Source organism: Eubalaena glacialis, chromosome X (genome assembly GCF_028564815.1).
Source record: "Eubalaena glacialis isolate mEubGla1 chromosome X, mEubGla1.1.hap2.+ XY, whole genome shotgun sequence".
NCBI classification, from domain to species: domain Eukaryota; kingdom Metazoa; phylum Chordata; class Mammalia; order Artiodactyla; family Balaenidae; genus Eubalaena; species Eubalaena glacialis.
The window spans coordinates 59,310,917-59,338,573 of record NC_083736.1 but is presented as its reverse complement, the minus strand read 5'-3'; positions in this window follow the sequence as shown (position 1 = coordinate 59,338,573).

The window sequence follows — 27,657 nt, the reverse complement described above, 5'->3', positions numbered from 1 at the left end:
AATGTTAAGAGACTAGATATCAATTACAGAAAAAAATACAAACACATGGAGGCTAAACAATACACTACTCAATAACCAAGAGATCACTGAAGAAATCAAAGAAGAAATCAAAAAATATCTAGAAACAAATGACAATGAAAACACGACGAGCCAAAACCTATGGGATGCAGCAAAAGCAGTTCTAAGAGGGAAGTTTATAGCAATACATTCCTACCTTAAGAAACAAGAAAAATCTCAAATAAACTACCACACCTTACACCTAAAGCAATTAGGGAAAAAAGAAGAAAAAAACCCCCAAAGTTAGCAGAAGGAAATAAATCATAAAGGTCAGATCAGAAATAAATGAAAAAGAAATGAAGGAAACGATAGCAAAGATCAATAAAACTAAAAGCTGCTTCTTTGAGAAGATAAACAAAATTGATAAACCATTAGCCAGACTCATCAAGAAAAAAAGGGAGAAGGCTGAAATTAATAGAATTCGAAATGAAAAAGGAGAAGTAACCACTGACACTGAAGAAATACTAAGTATCATGAAAGATTACTAGAAGCAACTGTATGCCAATAAAATGGACAACCTGGAAGAAATGGGCAAATTCTGAGAAATGCACAACGTTCCGTGACTGAACCAGGAAGAAATAGAAAATATGAACAGACCAATCACAAGCACTGAAATTGAAACTGTGATTAAAAATCTTCCAACAAGCAAAAGCCCAGGACAGATGGCTTCACAGGTGAAATCTATCAAACATTTAGAGAAGAGCTAACACCTATCCTTCTCAGACTCTTCCAAAATATAGCAGAGAGAGGAACACTCCCAAACTCATTCTACGAGGCCACCATCACCCTGATACCAAAACCAGACAAAGATGTCACAAAGAAAGAAAACTACAGGCCAATATCTCTGGTGAACATAGATACAAAAATCCTCAACAAAATACTAGCAAGCAGAATCCAACAGCACATTAAAAGGATCATACACCATGACCAAGTGGGGTTTATCCCAGGAATGCAAGGATTCTTCAATATACGCAAATCAATCAATGTGATACACCATATTAACAAATTGAAGGAGAAAAACCATATGATCATCTCAATAGATGCAGAGAAAGCTTTTGACAAAATTCAACACCCATTTATGATAAAACCCTCCAGAAAGTAGGCATAGAGGGAACTTTCCTCAACATAGTAAGGGCCATATATGGCAAACCCACAGCAAATATCATTCTCAATGGTGAAAAACTGAAAGCATTTCCTCTAAGATCAGGAACAAGACAAGGATGTCCACTCTCACCACTATTATTCAACATAGTTTTGGAAGTCCTAGCCACAGCACTCAGAGAAGAAAAAGAATTAAAAGGAATACAAATTGGAAAAGAAGGAGTAAAACTGTCACTGTTTTCAGATGACATGATAATATACATAGAGAATCCGAAAGATGTAACCAGAAAATTACTAGAGCTAAACAATGAATTTGGTAAAGTAGCAGTATACAAAGTAAATGCACAGTAATCTCTTGCATTCTTATACACTGACAATGAAAGATCAGAAAGAGAAATTAAGGAAACCATCCTATTCACCATTGCAACAAAAAGAATAAAATACCTAGCAATAAACCTACCTAAGGAGGTAAAAGACCTGTACTCAAAAAACCATAAGACACTGATGAAACAAATCAGAGATTATACAAACCGATGGAGAGGTATACCATGTTCTTGGATGGGAAGAATCAATATTGTGAAAATGACTATACTACCCAAAGCAACCTACAGATTCAATGCAATCCCTATCAAATTACCAATGGCTATTCTTCTTACAGAACTAGAACAAAAAATCTTAAAATTTGTCTGGAGACACAAAAGGCCCCGAATAGCCAAAGCAATCTTGAGGGAAAAAAACAGAGGTGGAGGAATCACACTCCCTGACTTCAGACTATACTACAAAGCTACAGTAATCAAGACAATATGGTACTGGCACAAAAACACAAATACAGATCAATGTAACAGGATAGAAAAGCCAGAGGTAAACCCATGCACGTATGGTCAACTAATCTATGACAAAGTATGCAAGGATCTACAATAGGGAAATGACAGTCTCTTCAATGTGTTGCTGGCAAACCTGGCCAGCTACATATAAAAGAATTAAATTAAAACACTCCCTAACACCATACACAAAAATAAACTCAAAATGGATTAAAGACCTAAAGGTAGTACCAGACACTGTAAAACTCTTAGAGGAAAACATAGGAAGAACACTCTTTGACATAAATACAGCAAGATCTCTTTCGACCCACCTCCTAGAGTAATGGAAATAAAAAGAAAAATAAACAAATAGGAACTAATGAAATTTAAAAGCTTTTACACAGCAAAGGAAACTATAAACAAGATGAAAAGACAACCCTCAGAATGGGAGAATATATTTACAAATGAATCAATGGACAAAGGATTAATCTCCAAAATGTATAAACAGCTCATGAAGCTCAATATTAAAAAAACAAACAACCGAATCAATAAAAGGGCAGAAGACCTAAATAGACATTTCTCCAAAGGAAACATACTGATCCCCAAGAGGCACATGAAAAGCTGCTCAACATCACTAATTATTAGAGAAATGCAAATCAAAACTACAATGAGGTATCACCTCACACTGGTTAGAATGGGCATCATCAGAAAATCTATAAACAACAATGCTGGAAATAGTGTGGAGAAAAGGGAACCCTCTTGCACTGTTGGTGGGAATGTAAATTGATACAGCCACTATGGAGAACAGTATGGAGGTTCCTTAAAAAACTAAAAATATAACTACCATATGACCCAGGAATGTCACTACTGGGCATATACCCAGAGAAAACCATAATTCAAAAAGACACATGCACCCCAATGTTCACTGCAGCACTATTTACAATAGCCAGGTCATGGAAGCAATGTAAATGCCCATCGACATATGAATGGATAAACAAGATGTCATACATATATACAATGGAATATTACTCAGCCATAAAAAGGAACGAAATTGGGTCATTTGTAGATACGTGGATAGATCTAGAGACTGTCATGCGAAGTAAAGTAACTCAGAAAGAGAAAAACAAATATTGTATGCTAATGCATATATGTGGAATCTAGAAAAATCGTACAGACGAACGGGTTTGCAAGGTAAAAGTAGAGACTCAGATGTAGAGAACAAACCTATGGACACCAAGGGGGAAAAGCGGGGGTGGTGGAGGTGGTGGGATGAACTGGGAGATTGGGATTGACATATATATACTAATATCTATAAAATAGATAATAAGAATCTGCTGTATAAAAAATAAGTAAATAAAATTCAAAAAAAGAAACTGAAGGAGACCCAAATTAATGGAAATATAAGGATGACTATTATTTATAAAAAAAAGATAACAAGTGTTGTCAAAGATGTGGATAAAAGGGAACTATTGTAATCTCTTAGTGAAAATGTAAATTAGTACAGACGTTATGGAGAAGAGTATGAAGGTTCCAAAAAATTAAAAATAGAATTACCATATGTTCCAGCACCACCATTTCTGGGTATTTATCCAAAGTAAACAAAAACACTATTTTAAAAAATACATGCACCCCCATGTTCATTGCAGCATTATTTACAACAGCCAAGACATGGATGTAGATGAATCTAGAGACTGTCATACAGAATGAAGTAAGTCAGAAAGAGAAAAACAAATATCGTATATAAACGAATATATGTGGAACCTAGAAAAATGGTACAGATGAACCGCTTTGCAGGGCAAAAATTGAGACACAGATGTAGAGAACAAACATATGGACACCAAGAGGGGAAAGCGGTGGGGGCGTGCGGTGGTAGTGTGATGAATTGGGAGATAGGGATTGACTTATATACACTAATATGTATAAAATGGATAACTAATAAGAACTTGCTGTAAAAAAATATATTAAAAATTAAAATTCAAATAACTACCGAGAGCAGAAAAGAGAAAAAGGAAAGAAAAGAATTGAGGACAGTCTCAGAGACTTCTGGGAAAACATTAAAAGCACCAACATTCGAATTATAGGGTTACCAGAAGAAGAAGAGCAAAAGAAAGGGATTGAGAAAATACTTGAAGAGATTGCAATTGAAAATTTCTCTAACATGGGAAAGGAAATAGTCAATCAAGTCCAGGAAGCACAGAGAGCGCCATATAGGATAAATCCAAGGAGAAACACACGAAGACACATATTAATGAAAGTATCAAAAGTTAAATACAGGACTTCCCTGGTAGCACAGTGGTTAAGAATCCGCCTGCCAATGCAGGGGACATGGGTCCGAGCCCTGGTCTGGAAAGACCCCACATGCCGTGGAGCAACTAAGACTGAGCCTGCACTCTAGAGCCTGCGAGCCACGACTACTGAGCCTGTGCACCACAACTATGGAAGCCCACACACTTAGAGCCCATGTGCTGCAAAAAGAGAAGCCACCATGCTGAGAAGCCTGTGCACTGCAACGAAGAGTAGCCACCTCTCGCCGCAACTAGAGAAAGCCCGCACACAGCAACAAAGACCCAACACAGCCAAAAATAAAAAGGAATTAAATTAAATTTTTTAAAAAACGTTAAATACAAATAAAAATATTAAAAGCAGCAAGGGAAAAGCAACAAATAACATACAAGGGAATCCCCATAAGGTTAACAGCTGATCTTTCAGCAGAAACTCTGCAAGCCAGAAGGGAGTGGCAGGACATATTTAAAGTGATGAAAGGGAAGAACCTACAACCAAGATTACTCTACCCAGCAAGGATCTGATTCAGATTTGATGGAGAAATTAAAACCATTACAGACAAGCAAAAGCTAAGAAAATTCAGCACCACCAAACCAGCTTTCCAAAAAATGCTAAAAGAACTACTCTAGGCAGGAAACACAAGAGAAGGAAAAGACCTACAATAAAAAACAAAAAGAAGTAAGAAAATGGTAATAGGAACATACATATCGATAACTACCTTAAATGTAAATGGATTAAATGCTCCAGCCAAAAGACATAGACTGGCTGAATGGATAAAAAAACAAGATCCATATACATGCTGTCTACAAGAGACCAACTTCAGACCTACGGACACATACAGACTGAAAGTGAGGGTACGGAAAAAGATACTCAATGCAAACAGAAATCAAACGAAACCTCAAGTAGCAATTCTCATATTAGACAAAATAGACTTTAAAATAAAGATGATTACAAGACACAAAAAGCACACTACATAATGATCAAGGGATCAATCCAAAAAGAAGATATAACGATTGTAAATATTTATGCACCCAACATAAGAACACCTCAATATGTAAGGCAAATGTTAACAGCCATAAAAGACGATATCGACAGTAACACAATCATAGGAGGGGACTTTAACACCACACTTTCACTAATGGACAGATCATCCAAAATTAAAATAAAAAAAGAAACATAAGCTTTAAATAATACCTTAAACAAGATGGACTTAATTGATATTTATAGGACATTCCATCCAAAAACAATAGAATACACTTTCTTCTCAAGTGCTCATGGAACATTCTCCAGGATAGATCATATCTTGGGTCACAGCTCCAGCCTTGGTAAATTTAAGAATATTGAAATCATATCAAGTATCTTTTCCTATCACAACACTATGAGACTAGATATCAATTATAGGAAAAAAATCACTAAAAAAACCCAAAACAAATGAAGACTAAACAATACACTACTAAATAACCAAGAGGTCATTGAAGAAATCAAAGAGAGAATCAAAAATACTTAGAAACAAATGACAATGAAAACACGATGACCCAAAATCTACGGGATGCAGCAAAAGCAGTTCTAAGAGGGAACTTTACAGCAATACAATCCTACCTCAAGAAACAAGAAACATCTCAAATAAACAATGTACCATTACACCTAAAGCAATCAGAGAAAGAAGAACAAAAAAAAAAAAAAAACCCAAAGTTAGCAGAAGGAAACAAATCATAAAGATCAGATCAGAAATAAATGAAAAAGAAATTAAGGAAACAGTAGTATAGACCAATAAGACTAAAAGCTGGTTCTTTGAGAAGATAAACAATATTGATAAACCATAAGGCAGACTCATCAAGAAAAAAAGAGAGAAGACTCAAATCAATAGAATTAGAAATTAAAAAGGAGAAATGAAATGAAAAAGGAGAAGTAAAAACTGACACTGCAGAAATGCAAAGGATCGTGAGAGATTACTATATGCCAATAAAATGGGCAACCTGGAAGAAGTGGACAAATTCTTAGAAAAGCACAAACTTCCGAGACTGAACCAGGAAGAAATAGAAAATATAAACAGATCAATCACAAGCATTGAAATTGAGACTGTGAAAAAAATCTTCAAACAAACAAAAGCCTAGACCAGATGACTTCACAGGCGAATTCTATCAAACATTTAGAGAAGAGCTAACACCTATCTTTCTCAAACTCTTCCAAAATATAGCAGAGGGAGAAACACTCCCCAACTCATTCTACAAGACAACTATCACCCTGATACCAAAAACAGACAAAGATGCATAAAAAAGAAAACTACAGGCCAATATCACTGATGAACATAGATGCAAAAATCCTCAACAAAATACCAGCAAACAGAATCCAACAGCACATTAAAAGGATCATACACCATGATCAAGGGGGGGTTTATCCCAGGAATGCAAGGATTCTTCAATATACTCAAATGAAACAATGTGATAAACCATATTAACAAATTGAATGAGAGAAACCATATGATCATCTCAATAGATGCAGAAGAAAGCTTTCAACAAAATAAAACACCCATTTATGAAAAAAACCCTCCAGAAAGCAGGCATAGAGGGAACGTACCTCAAAATAAAAAAGGCCAAATATGACAAACCCACAGCCAACATCATTCTCAATGGTGAAAAAGTGGAACCATTTCCACTAAGATCAGGAACAAGACAAGGTTGTTCACTCTCACCATTATTATTCAACATAGTTCTGGAAGCTTTAGCCACAACAATTAGAGAAGAAAAAGAAATAAAAGGAATCCAAATCGAAAAAGAAGAAGTAAAGCTGTCACTGTTTGTAGATGACATGATACTACACATAAAGAATCCTATAGTAGCTACCAGAAAACTAGTAGAGCTCATCAATGAATTTGGTAAAGTAGCAGGATGCAAAATTAATGCACAGAAATCTCTTGCATTCCTATATGCTAATGATGAAAAATCTGAAAGAAAAATTAAGGAAACATCCGATTTACCATTGCAACAAAAAGAAAAAGTACCTAGGAATAAACCTACCTAAGGAGAAAAAAGACCTGTATGCAGGATGTGATAAGACACTGGAAAGATGGAGAGATATACCATGTTTTTTGATTGGAAGAATCAACATTGTAAAAATGACTATACTGCCCAAATCAATCTACAGATTCACTGCAATCCCTATCAAACTAAAAATGGCATTTTTCACAGTAACTAGAACAAAAAATTTCACAGTTTGTATGGAAAGACAAAAATCACAGAAGAGCCAAAACAATCTTGAGAAAGAAAAACGGAGCTGCAGGAATCAGGCTCCTGGACTTCAGACTACATTAAAAGCTACAGTAATCAACACAGTATGGTACTGGCACAAAAACAGAAATATAGATCAATGGAACTGGATAGAAAGCCCATAGATAAAGCCACCCACATATGGTCACCTTATTTTTTATAAAGGAGGCAAGAATATACAATGGAGAAAAGACAGCCTCTTCAATAAGTGGTGCTGTGAAAACTGGACAGGTACATATAAAAGAATGAAATTAGAACACTCCCTACAACCATACACAAAAATAAACTCAAAATGGATTAAAGCCCTAAATGTAAGACCAGACACTATAAAACTCTTAGAGGAAAACATAGGCAGAAAACTCTATGTCATATATCACAGCAAGAGACTTTTTGACCCACTTCCTAGAGAAAAGGAAATAAAAACAAAAATGAACAAATGGGACCTAGTGAAACTTAAAAGCTTTGCACAGCAAAGGAAACCATAAACAAGATGAAAAGCAACCCTCAGAATGGGAGACAATATTTTCAGATGAAGCAACTGAAAAAGGGTTAATCTCCAAAATATATAAACAGCTTATGCAGCTCAATATTAAAAAAAAAAAACTCATTCCAAAAATGAGCAGAAGACTTAAATAGACATTTCTCCAAAAGAGATATACATATTGGCAACAAACACATGAAAGAATGCTCAACATCACTAATCATTAGAGAAATGCAAATCAAAACTACAATGAGGTATCAACTCACACCAGTCATACTGGCCATCATCAAAAAATCTACAAACCATAAATGTTGGAGAGGGTGTGGAGAAAAGGGAAACCTCTTGCACTGTTGGCGGGAATGTAAATTGATACAGCCACTATGGAGAACAGTATGGAGTTTCCTTAAAAAATTAATAATAGAACTCCCATACGACCCAGTAATCCAACTACTGGGCATATACCTGGAGAAAACCATAATTCAAAAAGAGTCATGTACCACAATATTCATTGCATCTCTATTTAAAATAGCCAGGACATGGAAGCAACCTAAGTGTCCATCCACAGATGAATGGATAAAGAAAATGTGGCACATATATACAGTGGAATAATACTCAGCCATAAAAAGAAATAAGTTGAGTTAATTGTAGTGAGGTGGATGTACCTAGAGACTCTCATACAGAGTGAGGTAAGTCAGAAAGAGAAAAATAAATACCGTATGCTAACACATACATATAGAATCTAAAAAAAAAAAAAGGTTCTGAAGAACCTAGGGGCAGGAGAGGAATAAAGACAGACATAGAGAATGGACTTGAGGACACAGGGAGGGGGAAGTGTAAGCTGGGACGAAGTGAGAGAGTGGCATGGACTTATATACACTACCAAATGTAAAATAGATAGCTAGTGGGAAGCAGCTACATAGCACAGGGAGATCAGCTCAGTGCTTTGTGATCACCTAGAGGGGTGGAATAAGGAGTGTGGGAGGGAGATGTAAGCAGGAGGAGATATGGCAATATATGTGTATGTATAGCTGATTCACTTTGTTATAAAACAGAAACTAACACACCATTGTAAGGCAATTATACTCCAATAAAGATGTTAAAAAATAATAAATAAAGACTATTATGAGAGACAAAGAAGGACACTACATAATCATCATGGGATCTTTCCAAGAAGAAGATATAACAATTGTAAATATTTATGCACCCAACATATGAGAACCTCAATACATAAGGGAAATGCTAATAGCCATAAATGAGGCAATTGACACTAACACAATCATAGCAGGGGACTTTATCACCCACTTTCACCAATGGACAGATCATCCAAAATGAAAATAAATAAGGAAACACAAGCTTTAAATGATACACTAAACAGCATGGACTTAATTGATATTTATAGGACATTCAATCCAAAAGCAACAGAATACACTTTCTCCTCAAGTGCTCATGGAACATTCTACAGGATAGATCATATCTTCGGTCACAAATCAAGCCTTGGTAAATTTAAGAAAATTGAAATCACATGAAGTATCTCTTTCAACCACAACGCTATGAGACTAGATATAAATTACAGGAAATAATCTGTAAAAAATACAAACACATAGAGGCTAAACTATGAAATAACTACAAAATAACCAAGAGGTCACTGAAGAAATCAAAGGGAAAATAAAAAAATACCTAGAAACAAATGACAATGAAAACACGACGACCCAAAACCTATGGGATGCAGCAAAAGCAGTTCTAAGAAAGAACTTTATAGCAATACAATCCTACCTCAAGAAACAAGAAACATCTCAAATAAACAGCCTAAACTTACACCTAAAGCAATTAGAGAAAGAAGAACAAAAAAACCCAAAATTAGCAGAAGGAAAGAAATCATAAACATCAGATCAGAAATAAATGAAAAATAAATGAAGGAAACAATGGTAAAGATCAATAAAACTAAAAGCTGGTTCTTTGAGAAACAAAATTGACAAACCGTTAGCCAGACTCATCAAGAAAAAAAGGGAGAAGACTCAGATCAATAGAATTTGAAATGAAAAAGGAGAAGTAACAACTGACACTACAGAAATACAAAGGATGATGAGAGATTACTACAAGCAACTATATGCCAATAAAATGGACAACCTGGAAGAAATGGACAAATTCTTAGAAATGCACAACCTTCAGAGACTGAACCAGGAAGAAATAGAAAATATAAACAGACCAATCACAAGCATTGAAATTGAGACTGTGATTAAAAATCTTCCAACCAACAGAAGTCCAGTACCAGATGGCTTCACAGGTGAATTCTATGATGCATTTAGAGAAGAGCTAACACCCATCCTTCTCAAAGTCTTCCAAAAAATTGCAGAGGAAGGAACACTCCCAAACTCATTATATGAGGCCACCATCACCTGGATACCAAAACCAGACAAAGATACTACAAAAAAAGAAAATTACAGACCAATATCACTGATGAATATAGATGCAAAAATCCTCAACAAAATACTAGCAAACAGAATCCAACAACACATTAAAAGGATCATACACCATGATCAAGTGGGATTTATCCCAGGGATGCAAGGATTCTTCAATACAAGCAAATCAAACAATGTGATACACCATATTAACAAATTGAAGAATAAAAACCATATGATCATCTCAATAGATGCAGAAAAAGCTTTTGACAAAATTCAACACCGATTTATGATCAAAACTCTCCAGAAAGTGGGTATACAGGGAACCTACCTCAACATAATAAAGGCCATATACGACAAACCCACAGCAAACATCATTCTCAATGGTGAACAACTGAAAGCATTTCCTCTAAGATCAGGAACAGGACAAGGATGTCCACTCTCACCACTATTATTCAACATAGTTTTGGAAGTCCTAGCCACGGCAATCAGAGAAGAAAAAGAAATAAAAGGAATACAAATTGGAAAAGAAGTAAAACTGTCGCTGCTTGCAGATGGCATGATACTATACATAGAGAAACCTAAAAATGCCACCAGAAATCTACTAGAGCTAATCAATGAACTTGGTAAAGTTGCAGGATACAAAATTAATGCACAGAAATCTCTTGCATTCCTATACACTAATGATGAAAAATCTGAAAGAGAAATTATTGAAACACTCCCATTTACCATTGCAACAAAAAGAATAAAATACCTAGGAATAAACCTACCTAAAGAGACAAAAGACCTGTATGCAGAAAACTATAAGACACTGATGAAAGAAATTAAAGATGATACCAACAGATGGAGAGATATACCATGTTCTTCGATTGGAAGAATCAATATTGTGAAAATGACTATACTACCCAAAGCAATCTACAGATTCAATGCAATCTCTATCAAATTACCAATGGCATTTTTTACGGAACTAGAACAAATCATCTTAAAATTTGTATGGAGACACAAAAGACCCCGAATAGCCAAAGCAATCTTGAGAAAGAAAAACGGAGCTGGAAGAATCAGACTCCCTGACTTCAGACTATACTACAAAGCTACAGTAATCAAGACAATATGGTACTGGCACAAAAACAGAAACATAGATCAATGGAACAAGATAGAAATCCCAGAGATAAACCCACGCACCTATGGTCAACTAATCTATGACAAAGGAGGCAAAGATATACAATGGAGAAAAGACAGTCTCTTCAATAAGTGGTGCTGGGAAAACTGGACAACTACATGTAAAAGAATGAAATTAGAACACTCACTAACACCATACACAAAAATAAACTCTAAATGGATTCGAGACCTAAATGTAAGACTGGACACTATAAAACTCTTAGAGGAAAACATAGGAAGAACACTCTTTGACATAAATCACAGCAAGATCTTTTTTGATCCACCTCCTAGAGTAATGGAAATAAAAACAAAAATGAACAAATGGGACCTAATGAAACTTCAAGGCTTTTGCACAGCAAAGGAAACCATAAACAAGACGAAAAGACAACCCTCAGAATGGGAGAAAATATTTGCAAATGAATCAACTGACAAAGGATTAATCTCCACAATATATAAACAGCTCATGCAGCTCAATATTAAAGAAACAAACAACCCATTCCAAAAATGGGCAGAAGACCTACATAAACATTTCTCCAAAGAAGACATACAGATGGCCAAGAAGCACATGAAAAGCTGCTCAACATCACTAATTATTAGAGAAATGCAAATCAAAACTACAATGAGGTATCACCTCACACCTGTTAGAATGGGCATCATCAGAAAAATCTACAAACAACGAATGCTGGAGAGGGTGTGGAGAAAAGGGAACCCTGTTGCACTGTTGGTGGGAATGTAAATTGATACAGCCACTATGGAGAACAGTATGGAGGTTCCTTAAAAAACTAAAAATAGAATTACCATATGATCCAGCAATCCCACTACTGGGCATATACCTAGAGAAAACCATAATTCAAAAAGACACATGCACCCCCAATGTTCATTGCAGCACTATTTACAATAGCCAGGTCATGGAAGCAACCTAAATGCCCATCGCCAGATGAATGGATAAAGAAGTTGTGGTACATATATACAATGGAATATTACTCAGTCATAAAAAGGAATGAAATTGTGTCATTTGATGAGACGTGGATGGACCTAGAGACTGTCATACAGAGTGAAGTAAGTCAGAAAGAGAAAAACAAATATCGTATATTAATGCATGTATGTGGAACCTAGAAAAATGGTACAGATGAACCAGTTTGCAGGGCAGAAGTTGAGACACAGGTGTAGAGAACAAACGTATGGACACCAAGGGGGGAAAACCGCGGTGGGGTGGGGATGGTGGTGTGATGAATTGGGACATTGGGATTGACATGTATACACTGATGTGTATAAAATTGATGACTAATAAGAACCTGCAGTATAAAAAAACAAACAAACCAACAAAAAGAAACAACTAATACTAAACTTTCTTTGGGTTATTTGTATGGAAATATGTTAATATAAATGTTTCAGACATTACATGAAATTTCTAAAAATCTTATATGTTCTGGTATAATGTTATAAGTGATAATTCTAGTTATTACTTTAAAATGTATATTCGAAATAACTAAATTTCCTTGTCAATTGCATTATTATGAACTTTCATCAAATCTTTAACCATGGTCATTTTTAAGTCTTTTGTCATTTACAGACAGTTCTGGGTGTACTCTGATACTTTTGCAAAAATGTTCCTATAAACGGGTTTCTTCTTCAAGGAATTCATGGAAAAGACTCTGACAAGTATAGGTTTCTGGTAACTGACTATAATGCTGAACTGAATGAATAAGCATTTTCAGAACTCTAATGGAAAACTGATGAATTCATAAAAGTGCTAACAGAAGATCAAGATGAAAAAAAATTAATTACATGGGACTGAGTGAACAGATGAGGATGATTATAATTTTTGTGACTTTCTGTTTGAATAAAAAAATATCCCACAAGGACTCAGAGGCAAAAAATATACAAATCAATTTTCACTGCAAAGTAAAGGAGCTGTTACAGTGGAGGACTACTGGACTGAATGTCAATATTATGACATAGTATGAGTGTGTTTCGTGCTTGGTAATTGCAATCATTGTTGCTTTTGTTGTGGTCATCCATTTGCAATGCTTGGTGTCAGTTTATTTATCTCTTGTAAAAATAAAATACAGTGTGTGTGTGTGTGTGAGTGTGTGTGTGTGTGTGTGTGTGTGTGAAAAAATAAATAAATTAATTAATTAAAAAAAATTCTTCCAACAAACAAAACCCAGGACCAGATGGCTTCACAGGCGAATTCTATCAAATATTTAGAGAAGAGCTAACACCTATCCTTCTCAAACTCTTCCAAAATATAGCAGAGGGAGAAACACTCCCCAACTCATTTTATGAGGCCACCATCACCCTGATACCAAAATCAGACAAAGATGTCACAAAGAATGAAAACTACAGGCCAATATCACTGATGAACATAGATGCAAAAATCCTCAACAGAATACTAGCAAACAGAATCCAACAGCTCATTAAAAAGATCATACACCATGATCAAGTGGGGTTTATGCCAGGAATGCAAGAATTCTTCAATATACGCAAATCAATCTATGTGATAAACCATATTCAGAAATTGAAGGATAAAACCATATGATCATATCAGTAGATGCAGAAAAAGCTTTCGACAAAATTCAACACCTATTTATGATAAAAACCCGCCAGAAAGTAGGCATAGAGGGAAGTTACCTCCAGAAGTAGGCATAGAGGAAACTTACCTCAACATAATAAAGGCCATATATGACAAACCCACAGCCAACATCGTTCTCAATGGTGAAAAATGGAAATCCTTTCTACTAAGATGAGGAACAAGATAAGGTTGCCCACTCTCACCACTATTATTCAACATAGTTTTGGAAGTTTTAGCCACAGCAATCACAGAAGGAAAAGAAATGAAAGGAATCCAAATCGGAAAAGAAGAAGTAAAGCTGTCACTGTTTGCAGATGACATGATGCTATACATAGAGAATCCTAAAGATGCTACCAGAGAACCACTAGAGCTCATCAATGAATTTGGTAAAGTAGCAGGATACAAAATTAATGCACAGAAATCTCTTGCATTCCTATACACTAACGACAAAATATCTGAAAGAGAAATTAAGGAAACACTCCCATTTACCACTGCAACAAAAGGAATAAAATATCTAGGAATAAACCTACCCAAGGAGACAAGAGATCTGTATGCAGAAAACTATAAGACACTGATGAAAGAAATTAAAGAGGATACAAACAGATGGAGAGATATTCCATGTTCTTGGATTGGAAGAATCAACATTGTGAAAATGACTATACTACCCAAAGCAATGTACAGATTCAATGCAATCCCTATTAAACTATCAATGACATTTTTCACAGAACTAGAACAAAAAATTTCACAATTTGTATGGAAACACAAAAGACCCTGTATAGCGAAACCAATCTTGAGAACGAAAAATGGAGCTGGAGGAATCAGGCTCCCAGACTTCAGACTATACTACAAATCTACAGTAATAAAGACAGCATGGTACTGGCACAAAAACATAAATATAGATGAATGGAACTGAATAGAAAGCCCAGAGATAAACCCATTCACATATGCTCACCTTATCTTTCATAAAGGAGGCAAGAATATACAATAGAGAAAAGACAGCCTCTTTACTATGTGGTGCTGGGAAAACTGCACAGCTACATGTAAAAGAATGAATTTAGAACACCCCCTAACACCATACACAAAAATGAACTCAAAATGGATTAACGATCTAAATGTAAGGCCAGACACTATCAAACACTTTGAGGAAAACAGGCAGAACACTCTATGACATAAATCATAGCAAGATCCTTTTTGACCCACCTCCTAGAGAAATGGAAGTATAAACAAAAATAAACAAATGGGACCTAATGAAACTTAAAAGCTTTTGCACAACAAAGGAAACCATAAACAAGACAAAAAGACAACCCTCAGAATGGGAGAAAATATTTGCAAATGAAGCAACTGACAAAGGATTAATTTCCAAAATTTACAAGAAGTTCATGCAGATCAATATGAATAAAACAAATAACCCAATCAAAAAATGGGCAGAAGACCTAAATAGGCATTTCTCCAAAGAAGATATACAGATTTCCAACAAACACATGAAAGGATGCTCAACATCACTACTCATTAGAAAAATGCAAATCAAAACTACAATGAGGTATCACCTCACACCAGTCAGAATGGCCAATATCAAAAATCTACAAACAATAAATGCTGGAGAGGGTGTGGAGAAAAGGGAACCCTCTTGCACTGTTGGTGGGAATGTAAATTGATATAGCCACTATGGAGAACAGTATAGAGCTTCCTTAAAAAACTAAAAGTAGAACTACCATACGACCCAGCAATCCCACTACTGGGCATATACTCTGAGAAAACCTTAATTCTAAAAGAGTCATGTACCACACTGTTCATTGCATCTCTTTTTACAATAGCCAGGACATGGAAGCAACCTAAGTGTCCATCAACAGATGAATGGATAAAGAAGAGGCAGCACATATATACAATGGAATATTACTCAGCCATACAAAGAAATGAAATTGAATTATTTGTAGTGAGGTGGATGGACCTAGAGACTGTCATACAGTGTGAAGTAAGTCAGACAGTGTAAAACAAATACCGTATGTTAACACATGTATATGGAATCTAAAAAATAAAATGGTTCTGAACAACCTAGGGCCAAGACAGGAATAAAGACGCAGACGTACAGTATGGACTTGAGGACACTGGGCGGGAGAAGGGTAAGCTATGCCGAAGCGAGAGAGTAGCATGTACCAAATGTAAAATAGATAGCTAGTGGGAAGCAGCCGCATCGCACAGGGAGATCAGCTCGGTGCTCTGTGACCATCTACAGGGGTGGGTTAGGGAGGATGGGAAGAAGATGCAAGAGGGAGGAGATATGGGATATATGTATATGTATAGCTGATTCACTTTGTTATAAAGCAGAAACGAACACACCATTGTAATGCAATTATAGTTCAATAAAGATGTTAATAAAAGAAAACAACATAAATGTATTATCTTTCAGTTCTGTAGATCAGCAGTGTGACACTAGTCTCACTGGACTAAAGTCAACATGTTGGCAGGACTCCTTTGTTTTCTGGAGGTTCTAATGGAGAATCTGTTTCCTTGACTTTTCCAGTTTGTAGAGACCACTTACATTCTTTGGCTCTAGCCCCCTCCCTCTATCTTCAAAGCCAGCAACAGCAAGTGGATTCCTTCTCAAATGTCATCATTCTGACCTCCTTTTCTTCCTCCTTCCTCCACTTATAAAGGCCCTGTGATGACATTGGGCCCATGTGGATATTCCAGGAAATATCTTCCTATTGTAGGATCATCTGATTAGCAGCCTTAATTCCATCTGCAACTTTAATTTCCCTTTGCCCTGTAATATTCTCAGGTTCCAGGGGTTAGGACATGAAAATTTTGGGGGGCCCATTATTCTACCTACCATATCCATTTCAGCTATGAATTGCCCAAGGGCTAAGCCATGTCTGATTTATCTTTGCAACCCCCCACCCTGCACTCCTCCCTCCAGCCATGTGTCTGGCCCAGATTGGGTGCTCATCAGTAATTAAGCAAACACGTTATAACCTGTCATGTTTACCAGATCTCTCACTTCTCAGAGAACAGAAACTTCCATAAGTCTAACCTAAATTTTACGTGCTTTGCTACCCTAATTGGACTGATGCCAGGTCCTGTGGTGCTTCAACCCTTTTTCTATTTTTCCCTGGCTAGTCAGATCTAAGTTGAAACAAACTGATAACTAGCCATGCCAATGCAGCCATAGCAGGGACAGGTAGCCACGTCTCCTAGAATGGTTGTCCCATTCTTGAGACAGGGCTTCTTCCTGTTCCTTGTAGGTTAGATCTTTAAAGCCTCTGCCATCTGTGCTGCAGGGGAAAGTAGGAGAGTGAATACTCCCCACAGGAAGACCATCCTCCTTCAGGGTGCCCTCCCAGGCACCCCTCCTTTGATGTAGTCAGGCCTCCCTGCCCCATTCTCCTAACTGTTCTTCAGTAACCTTCTGTATGTGTGAGGGAGTGGGTCTTGGCTTCCCCAAGCTAGAGAACTAGTACCATATCCGTATCTTGGGAGTTTGTCCACTACATTCTGTTCAGAGCTGTGCATGTGAAAAGGGCTCTGTAAACCCAGAATCTGGCCCCAAACCATTTTTTCAAACTCTATTCCTCCTGTTACCTGAGACTACTCTCTATTTCCCCAAAATGGCATAAATGAACCCATCACCTTGTCTTTCCCTATGCCATTCCTTCTGCCAAGAATGCCTGCCTTTCCCTCTCCATACTGCCCTCTCTTTCTTAAACTACAGACATACCACCACTACCACCACCACATCTATTCATCTTTCAAAGCCCAGTTAAAACGGTTCCTTCTCTGTGAAATCTTCCTTACCATCTTGTTGAAATTTATTCCTCCTTCCTCTCCATCCTCCCAGCAGTTTGTAATTCTATTTAGCATGGACTCCATTCTCCCTTGTGTGCTGGTTGTTTGCTTACTCATCTACTTCCCCACTGGCTGGTAAATATCTTTGGGGTTTATTCACCTTGGTGTCTCACCCATCACCCACTCCACTTCCACCCACCACCCCAGCCTTACCTCCATCACATAATGCCTAGCACCAAATTTGTGGTCAGTCATTGTTTACTCAGCAAATGAATGGCTCTCTCATCTTTTCCCTGGTACCATGGAAGGCTCAGGACAAGTCTTGGTCCATGTGTTGCAAAGTCCTCCTGCTTCCACGACCCCTGTCCTCCTCACTCCCAATTCCACACACATACTTTGGCCCTTGTGCTCTTTTCTATACTCATCCTCCCTGTAGCCCAAAGGCCCAAAATTGCATCACTCACATGACTATTGGACTATACTCATATACTTGCCAAATAATGAAGCTGGAAGAGATTTTAGGGAACCCCCCCCATCTGCTACCAAGTTCACAAAAGGAACTGAGGAACTGAGACTCACAGAGGGCAAAGGATTTGCCCAAGCACCTTCATCGTATTAACCAAGTTAGAACTAAATCCCTGAAAGGTTTTCAGATTTCTAAGTTCAGTTTGCTTTGCACACAGCTACTATCACTTAGCCGTGCATGGAAAAGTGGGTAAATGGTGCCACACAGTGGCTGAGAGGCTTAGCTTCATCTACCAGCCTTGTTCCTCGAAAGTGGAATTCCCAGCCACATCCCGCTCTTCCTTTCTCCCCTGAAGGATGAGGGAACAGGGAGGTCACCTTCTAAGGATAATCCACAGGATATCCACATAGCCCCACCCTCTGCAGGCAAGAAACAGGACACAAACATTATTCCACATCTTTACCAGGAAAGGTGGGGAAGTGGAGCCACAGGCATCTTGGGAGCTAGAGAGTCGGCCTTCCTGGAGGGACTTGGAAGAGGGAATTCAGGCCTTCCTTCCCTGATCCCAGGGCTTGTGCTGCTGGGTTGGCTATTAACCAAATGTTTCTTTGCCACATCTGACCTGCTAAGGATTGGCTTAACATCCTGGCACAGGCCTCCTTATCCAGAATTCCAGAATTTGCAGATTTGAAGACCTAGGTCTCAGGGCTGGAGAGGTGGACATTCCCAGATTCTTTCTTTCTTTCTCTTTCTTTCTTTCTTTCTTTCTTTCTTTCTTTCTTTCTTTCTTTCTTTCTTTCTTTCTTTCTTTCTTTCTTTCTTTCTTTCTTTCTTTCTTTCTTTCTTTCTTTCTTTCTTTCTTTCTTTCTTTCTTTCTTTCTTTCTTTCTTTCTTTCTTTTTCTTTCTTTCTCTTTCTTTCTCTTTCTTTCTTTCTTTCTTTCTTTCTTTCTTTCTTTCTTTCTTTCTTTCTTTCTTTCTTTCTTTCTTTCTTTCTTTCTTTCTTTCCTTCTTCCTTCCTTCCTTCCTTCCTTCCTTCCTTTCTTTCTTCTCTTTCTTTCTTTTCTTTCTTTCTTTCTTTCTTTCTTTCTTTCTTTCTTTCTTTCTTTCTTTCTTTCTTTCTTTCTTTCTTTCCTTCTTTCTTTCTTTCTTTCTTTCATTGAAATATAATTGACTTACAATATTATATTATTTTCAGGTGTACAACATAGTGACTCAATACTTTTATTAACTTGATCAATACTTTTAATTATTGATCACCACAATAATTCTAGTTACCATCTGTCAGCATACAAAGCTTTTACAATATTATTGACTATATTCCCAATCTTGATTTATGTATTTTATAACTGGAAGTTTGTACCTCTTAATCTCCCCCACCTATTTCACTCATCTCTCCACTCCCCTCCCCTCTGGCAACCACCAGATTGTTCTTTGTATCTATGAGTCTGCTTCTGGTTTGTTATGTTTGTTCATTTGTTTTGTATTTGAGATTCCACCTATAAGTGAAATCATGTGTTGTCTTTCTCTGCTTGACTTATTTCACTTAGCATCATACCCTCAAGGAACATTTATGTTGTCACAAATGGCAAGATTTCATTCTTTTTTAATGGCCAAGTAATATTCCATGACACACACACACACAACATCTTCTTTATCCATCTATCTATCATTGGACATTTAGGTTGCTTTCATATCTTGGCTATTATAAATAATGCTATGAACATAAGAGTGCATATATCTTTTGGAATTAGTGAATACCCAGAAGTTAAATTGGTGGATTAATTCTATTTTTATTTCATAGGGGAACCTCCATACCATTTTCCACAGTGGCTGTACCAATTTAAGATCCCTCCAACAGTGCACAAGGGCTCCCTTTTCTCCACATCCTTGCCAGTACTTGTTATTTGTTGTCTTTTTGATCATAGCCATTCTGACAGGTGAGATTTTCACTTGCATTTACCTGATGATTAGTGATGCTGAGCATCTTTTCATGTGTCTGTTGGCCATCTGTATGTCTTTTTTGGAAAAATGTCTATTCAAGTCCTCTGCCTATTTTTAAATTAGGTTGTTTGTTTTTTTGATGTTGAGTTATATGAGTTATTTGTATATTTTGGATATTAACTTGTTTTCAGATATATTGTTTGCAAATATCTTCTCCTATTCATTGGGCTGCCTTTTTGCTTTGTTGATAGTTTCCTTCACTGTGCAAAAGCTTTCTAGCTTGATGTAGTCCCACTAGTTTATTTTTGCTTTTGTTTCCCTTGCCTGAGGACACATATGCAAAAAATATTGCTAAGACCAATGTCAAAGAGCATACTGCCTATATTTTCTTCTAGGAGTTTTATGGTTTCGGGTCTTACATTTAAGTCTTTAATTCATTTTGAGTTTATTTTTGTATATGGTGTGAGAAAGTAGTCCCAGATTCTTTCAATAGGGGTTTAAACAAGCTAGTTTGGAGGTTAAGACACTAGTCCTTTCCCCCTTTGGACACAGAACTATACCCTAGTTAACCTCCCAAAGCCTTCTTGGTCCAGTTCCTAGCAGGAATCTTCTACATTATAGGTCAGAGGAAAGGGGGGTTTAGTTTCAGGCAAAAGAGGGAAAAGGGGACAGGTTTTGTGTCATCTGCCAAGAACTGACAGCATGCCTCATCTGGGAATGGAGATTCTTGGAAGTTTAGGAAACAAGAAGCTCCCTAGGGCTGAACCTAGACCAGGACCACCTGCTTGGCCCCTCCAATGAGCCATCATCTTTGACCCTCAGCTGGTCTATGGCTGGATGCCAGGGTAGAAGGAAAGGTGGGGTGGAGTTGGGCTGCCAGGAAAATGAGGCCTGGCCCTAGCCTAGTTCCAGAATGAAATTAGGGGCAGATGACTATAAATCAGGCAGGAGTTCTGGGATAAGTGAATCTTTCTTCATTCCTCTCTCATCTGAGTTTCAGGTTCCAGGAATCTGTCCAAAGTATGGGGTCCTGAGTGAGCTGATTGCTGGCAGTCTGGGGAAGGGAAGGGATCCCTAGAAAGCTGGGTCAGGGGCAGAAACAATAATAATTGATGGAAAATAGAGAACACTTGGTGGTGACAGGGACTTAGGCATGGGGTGAAGCATATTTTATGGGCGGGGGTGGAAGTTATGCAGCCAAATGATATTTAAATGAAATGATCTTGAAAATTGATATCTTGGTTGGCTTGAAACTCCTAGTAACAGAGCAAGACACCCTTCCCCAAGCCAAGGAATCAGACCACAATTTCCTCTTCCATCTACTTCCCTTCCTCAGGCCTGGAGCACAAGATGCCATTGTCCCCTGGAGTTGTCCCTCCACCCCAGAGGGGTGCTGATTCTGGAGCTGGGATTCTAACACATTGTCTAAGCCTTTTATATCCATGGAGTATTCCATACACTTTAACTACCTTTCAACATCTAACACTCAATTAGAACACAGGGGTAATTTGACCATGACAAGTTACTACCTAGATGGCCATCCAATTAGCACCCCATAGCTCTGTGATGTTGCCAGGGCAAGGAGAGTTACCTCCATTTTACAGATGAGGAATTGAGATTCAAAGAGATGAAGCTAATTGCCTCAGGATCTCAGTGCTGGAGGGATCTAACATCACTCTAGTCAAAATCACCTTTTGATGCTTAAATCCCAACTCCACCCTCCACCCCCCACACCCAGCCAAAGCCCATGTCCAATAACTGGGTAGCAGTACTTGAACACCTCTAGCAACTTGCAAATAACTCTGATCTGAGTTGAGGCAGGCTTTGTCAAAAGCCCACAGACTATTAGCATGGGGCCAAGGTTTAGGCTGAGTTTAGAGAAGAGCTTGCACCTGAGGTTGACATACTGGCTATTTCCCAAGTTGGGGGGCTTTTATGCAGATTTAGCTGGTTTCCATCAGTCATCTTCTTATGTTGTAGCAAAATCAAGACTCAAGAGGGGAGAGGGGCAAACCCACCTGAGCAAAGAGAAGAAATAACAAACCATGAAGTGCTGAAAATAATCCTTTATTCTGAGGCAGGATGAAGATGGGAGGGGTGGGGTGAGGGAAAAGGGAAGCCTAGCCAACACCATGGAACCTAGAAGACTCGAAGGATATCCAGATAGCCTGAGATTAGGAGTTTGGGTACTGGTCAGAAGTGGCAGCATGGGGGTTTGATTCCAATTTTGGGTGCTAAACTAGTTGGGCCACTTTGTAAAGACCACCTGGGTTAGTAGCTGCCGTGTTGCAGATAAACATCTCCTTACCCTTTGCCAGAATGTCAAAGATTGAAATAAAAAAGAAGACCCGGCTCCCTTCTACCTCTGAACTAGTTTTGGAGTTGGGCATAGGGATAGGGTCATCCAGAACCAGAGAAGCTAGCCCTAGAAATGATTTTGTTAGTGCTGTTTTTATAAAAGTAATAGTCACCATTCACAGAGCTACTATTAATAGGAAAACTGGGGTCCAGAGGGAAGTTATTGTCTACATTAACATTAAAACTAAGCAGACTATTTGGTCAGTTTTGGTCAGCTTGATTTACCTGATTAATTCAGTGGAAAAAAATCAGCTAGTAGAGCTTCTTGGCATGAAGCTAACCAAATAAACAGCTTCTCTGACTTAACTTTTTGCTTTCCCACCCCTTATTTTTTATTTATGAAGACACTATGTCTGGGCTTGACTTGGTTTTCAGGTGTTCTCACTTCACCAGGTTGCTCAGAGCACAGAGGAAAGAGAAACTCTTATGCCCATCCCATGCCCATAGCTGTTCTCTCTGCCCATCCTATCTTTGCCAGGCCTGGACTCACCACCAAGCAAGAACAGGAGCCTATGGAAAATAGCTTGGAGCTTCTCTCTCTCTCTCTCAACCCCCCTTCCTCCTTCCTCCTCTCCCTCCCTCTCTTCCTCCTTCCCTCCTTCCCTCTCTACTGTGGGCCTATGAAAGGCTCTGGACTCCTAACCCTGGGACCAGCCCTCTATATATTGCTTCCCCTCTGCTAGCAGGGGCTCTATCTTTTCCAGCCATCTTATCCACTCATCACCCACTCACTGGTTTTGGCAGTAATCATCTGTCCCTGAGGAGACCCAAGGAAGCAGTGGGAATGGAAATGATTTTCCTTTCCTTCTTTTGACTTAGGGAAACGCTGGGGGAAGGGAGAGCCATTTCCATGCTGTGGAAAGCAGCTTTCTAGTTCCTTAACACTGCTTGCCTCTTGGAAGGCACCCTCTGGTGAGGGAGATTTTGTTGAATTTAAAGGAAAGCAAGGGATTTTCTAAGGAGCAAGAACAGAGGAATGAAAGGGAAAGGAAAAGAAAGGGGGTGAGGTAGGTCAGTTTGATCCTTAGATTCTCACTGGGACCTTGGTTGAGTTCTGGAGGCCCTGGGAACAGTGAACTATTCTACATCTGTATCCTCTCCTTTCTTGGTTTTCCCCCAGGAGTTAGAGAGCCATCTTTTGTACAGCTGATGTAATTGAATACATTTATGAGTACTCATTTTGGATGCTTAGGGCCAGGGAGTGATAGGCAGGAAGTTAATAATGAAAGAATGGTGGGAAGAGCCTTTGGGGAAGGAAAGGGGTAACAGTAAAGGGACAAAAGAAGTTAAGTGGGGGAAAGGAGAGAAGCTTGTGCAGAAGAAGCTAAAAGCAGGGGTTTGAACTCACAGCAGGTCACCCCCCTACCCCTTGTGGGGCTGGATCTAGTCTAACTAGAGGATGGCACCTCTACAACTAGATTGATAGGTCCTGCCTCCTCAGTGAGTAGGGGGCCAAAATGTGAAGACTCCTTTCAAATTTCCACGAAAATGCTATACCAAGAGGACACCTAATAAATACGGCCCTGCTAAAATAGGAATTAATGTGATAGACTCTTATAGCTGGAAAAGGGATCTCAGTACCCATCTAGCCCATCACTCCTCTCCTCTCCACCACCACCACCTTGGAACTAAAGAAACCTAAAGAGAAGATACACCAATAATTTAGCCACAGCTTTATTCCCCTAACTTGGGGGAAAGGGGGAGCCAAAGGCTACCAGTGGCTTTCTGTGACCATGAATCCTTAACACAAAGGAACACTTCCTGACAGTAGATTTTCAGGCCCTCCTCTGGTAAGCTAGTGGGGGATAAACTGGGGATGAAGGGCTCGTTCAATATCCCTCTAGCCCCTTCAGATGATGCTGGAGTAGACTGCTTTAGGGAACAGAAGCCCAATTTTTAAAGGGGGCCCTGAAAAAGCAAGCCCCCTTGTCCCCAACCCAGTAATCCAGATTACCCACTGCTCAGGATTTAACTCCAAACAGGAGGGCCATACCCTTTTTATCTAGAACCCTGGAAACAGCACAGGACAGCAAGTTGACAGTGTGTTCTGAAAAGAAAAAAATAAAAACAAGGAAGGAAAGTGTTTAGTCATTTTCCTCCAAGCCAGTGGTTTCCAGATGTTGCTTGAGCAACCAGATCCAGCCTCAAAAGCCCAAAAGAATGTAGTAAAAATTTGAGAAGGGGATTAGGGTTCAAACTAGGGATTTCCTTAAAAAGGCAATGTGCTGTGAGCAGAGCTGTGTGGAATATTTCAAAAATCAGCTCTGTTGCCAGCTCAAGACCAAAGCAGTCATTTGCATACTGCTCTGCAAGTACATCCACCATCCAAATACATTGTTCAGGGCTTTGATTTTCACACTCTAATTTCTCCAGAAAATCAGGCCTATAGGTCATCTAGCTTATTTTGCATGCAGACATGCTGGTATTTAACCCTGAAAGATCCTCTCCTTCCAACTGCCTTGGGAAGAGGGCAGGACAAGTTACGAAAAATCAGTTTTACAGCTGGAGGAAACTGGGGCCAGAGTGGCAAAGAGATTTGTGTAAGGTGGCAGAATTGGGAAGAACCTAAAATTTTCAAACTCCCAAGCCAGTGCTCTATCCCCTATATTTTCACTCCTATCATAGAAGCTGGGGAATATGAGACCATCCAGAACTTGGATCCAACCCAAAGAATAGGAGAAGGAGGGTTGTGGGTCTCAGGGCCTGAAAGGTGGAAGTGGTGTCAAGGAGGAAGTCCTTCGGCCTATTTACCTATGTATGTATAAGGTTGCAGCTCTGTATAAATTCAGCTGCTTGCAATAGATATAGTTGATGGCCTGGGAGAGGAAAATATCCACTTTTCAGAACATGTTCTCTAACTATAGGAAGGAAACAAGATAAGCTTGGACTCAGGGTTAAAGCTCAGCTACCTTTGAGTCAATCTAGGGTGTCAGCTGCCATGCCATGGGTCCCTGGCATGGGCCCCAGGGAGCTAGAGAGGTGTAAGAGAATCCAAAGCTCAGGTTCTTACCCAAAGCCTTGTCTCAACCATTAAATTCACCCTTACAAAGTACTTGCAGACATTTTACAGAGACCACAGACCCATATCCCAGGCCATCTGGTGAAGGAGCTTCTGGAGTTCTGACAACTAGAGGAAGTTGGCACAGTAGAAGAAGGTGAGTTTGGCATTTGTACAGCAAGTAAATGGGGCCAAAGTGAGGGAGCTGGACAACTGTTGTGGCCTCAGGCTACGAGATCCCTCAAACAATCTCTCCCTAGACACACATGGACCTCCTCCCTCATTTTGTGGGAGGAAGGGGTAAGGTGTGCCTCTAGCCCAGGCTTAACCAGAGGAAGTGAGATGGGGAGAGAGGGAAAGGAGTAGGATGGGACAGGAGCCCTTTGGGTCTTGGAGGAGAAGAGTGGGTCTCAATCAGGTGGGCCTCAAACAACTCAGGTTTTCACCGAGGAATTTATCTAACTGACTGAGCCCCACTAGGAGGTGTGAGCTCTTCCTGAGCCTCCTCTCCACCCTCCACCAGCCTTCCCTGCTTGAAGAGACAGACTGCAGGCCACCACAGGAAACAAAGCATCCAGTGACTCTAGAGGCCAACTTGGGGCTTGCTGCTAATAGACACTGGAGGTATTGTAGGAGGAGAAAGGGTCAGAGAGAAGGGAGCATAGGGGAAACTAGTTGAGGGCTGTGAGCTCACCTTTACCATCTCCTATTCTTGTCCATGACGTGGAAGCGCAAGGGAATGAGGCTGTAGCAAACCTGATTGTGGAGGAAGGTAATGTTCTTCTTGTCCTCCCTGACTACCAACCAAGTTTCCAAACATAGTGATGGTTCTTGCACAGACATAGTCTCACTCCCATGAGAAGTAAGGGCTGTGTGTCCAGGAGCTTTGAGCGTCTCAGCCCCAGCACAGCCATTCTAGCCATTTCCATAGCACTCGACCTCTGCCCACCAGTCCAGAGAAACAGGACACAGTATCCTTAGGCTCATGGCCCTGAGTGACACCATTCTCCCGGCATGCACACACATTGAGTCATCCAAATTTACCACTACATACTCACATGTAACCTGCTCCTTGATCACACACATGCACCCCTCAGATGTGTGTGTAATATGAGAGTACATACACAGAATCATAAAATATCCACAATTGTACACCCCTGGACATACAAACTCTCACACAACTGCATATGCATGTACTTACCTAAACCTGTACATGCACATCAACCACACTCACAGCGTTTACACTCATCCCCTTTAGGCATAAATATGACCACAGTCTGTCACACCTATAACCTCCTTTGCATATGCACACAACCATATCACTCTATACACCCACGGGATGATCTACTTATGCAAAGACACACAACCCCTCCCGTTCACACATGCTCTCACCCTCTGTGCTTACCTACATACATCCAGCAGTACCTTTACACATACCCAGCATACTGGTTTATGGATACTAGTCCTTTTTACATTGCTTCGTAAGCACTCCTAGGTCTTTTGCATAATATCCTTGTTTCCTGCTTCCTGCTGCTTGTCTTGTACATTTTTCTTGTTCTTTTTTTAAACTTTTCTATGTAGAAAATTTCAAAAGTACAAAAGTAATGAGAACAGTAAAATGAACCTTGTGAATTCATCACCCAGCTTCAACAATTACTTATATGTGTTTAAGTTCAACAATTCAACATTTACCATGTGACAGTACTCTGCATGTGTATGCTATTGGGACGTAGTAGGGGGCTAAAGACATAGTATGTGTTTAATAAACATTTGTTGAATTGACAATTTTCAGGCACTGGGCTGACCTTTGGGATTAAAAAATCATGAAGTCACTGTACCTGCCCATGGTCTGGTAGAAACAACAAATATGAGCACGAAATGCCTGCAATTTGTATGGCTTAATGTTACACTAGAACAGGAGTTGGCAAACTACAAACCAGGGGCCAAGTTCAGCTGGTCACCAGTTTTTGGAATTAAAGTTTTATTGGCA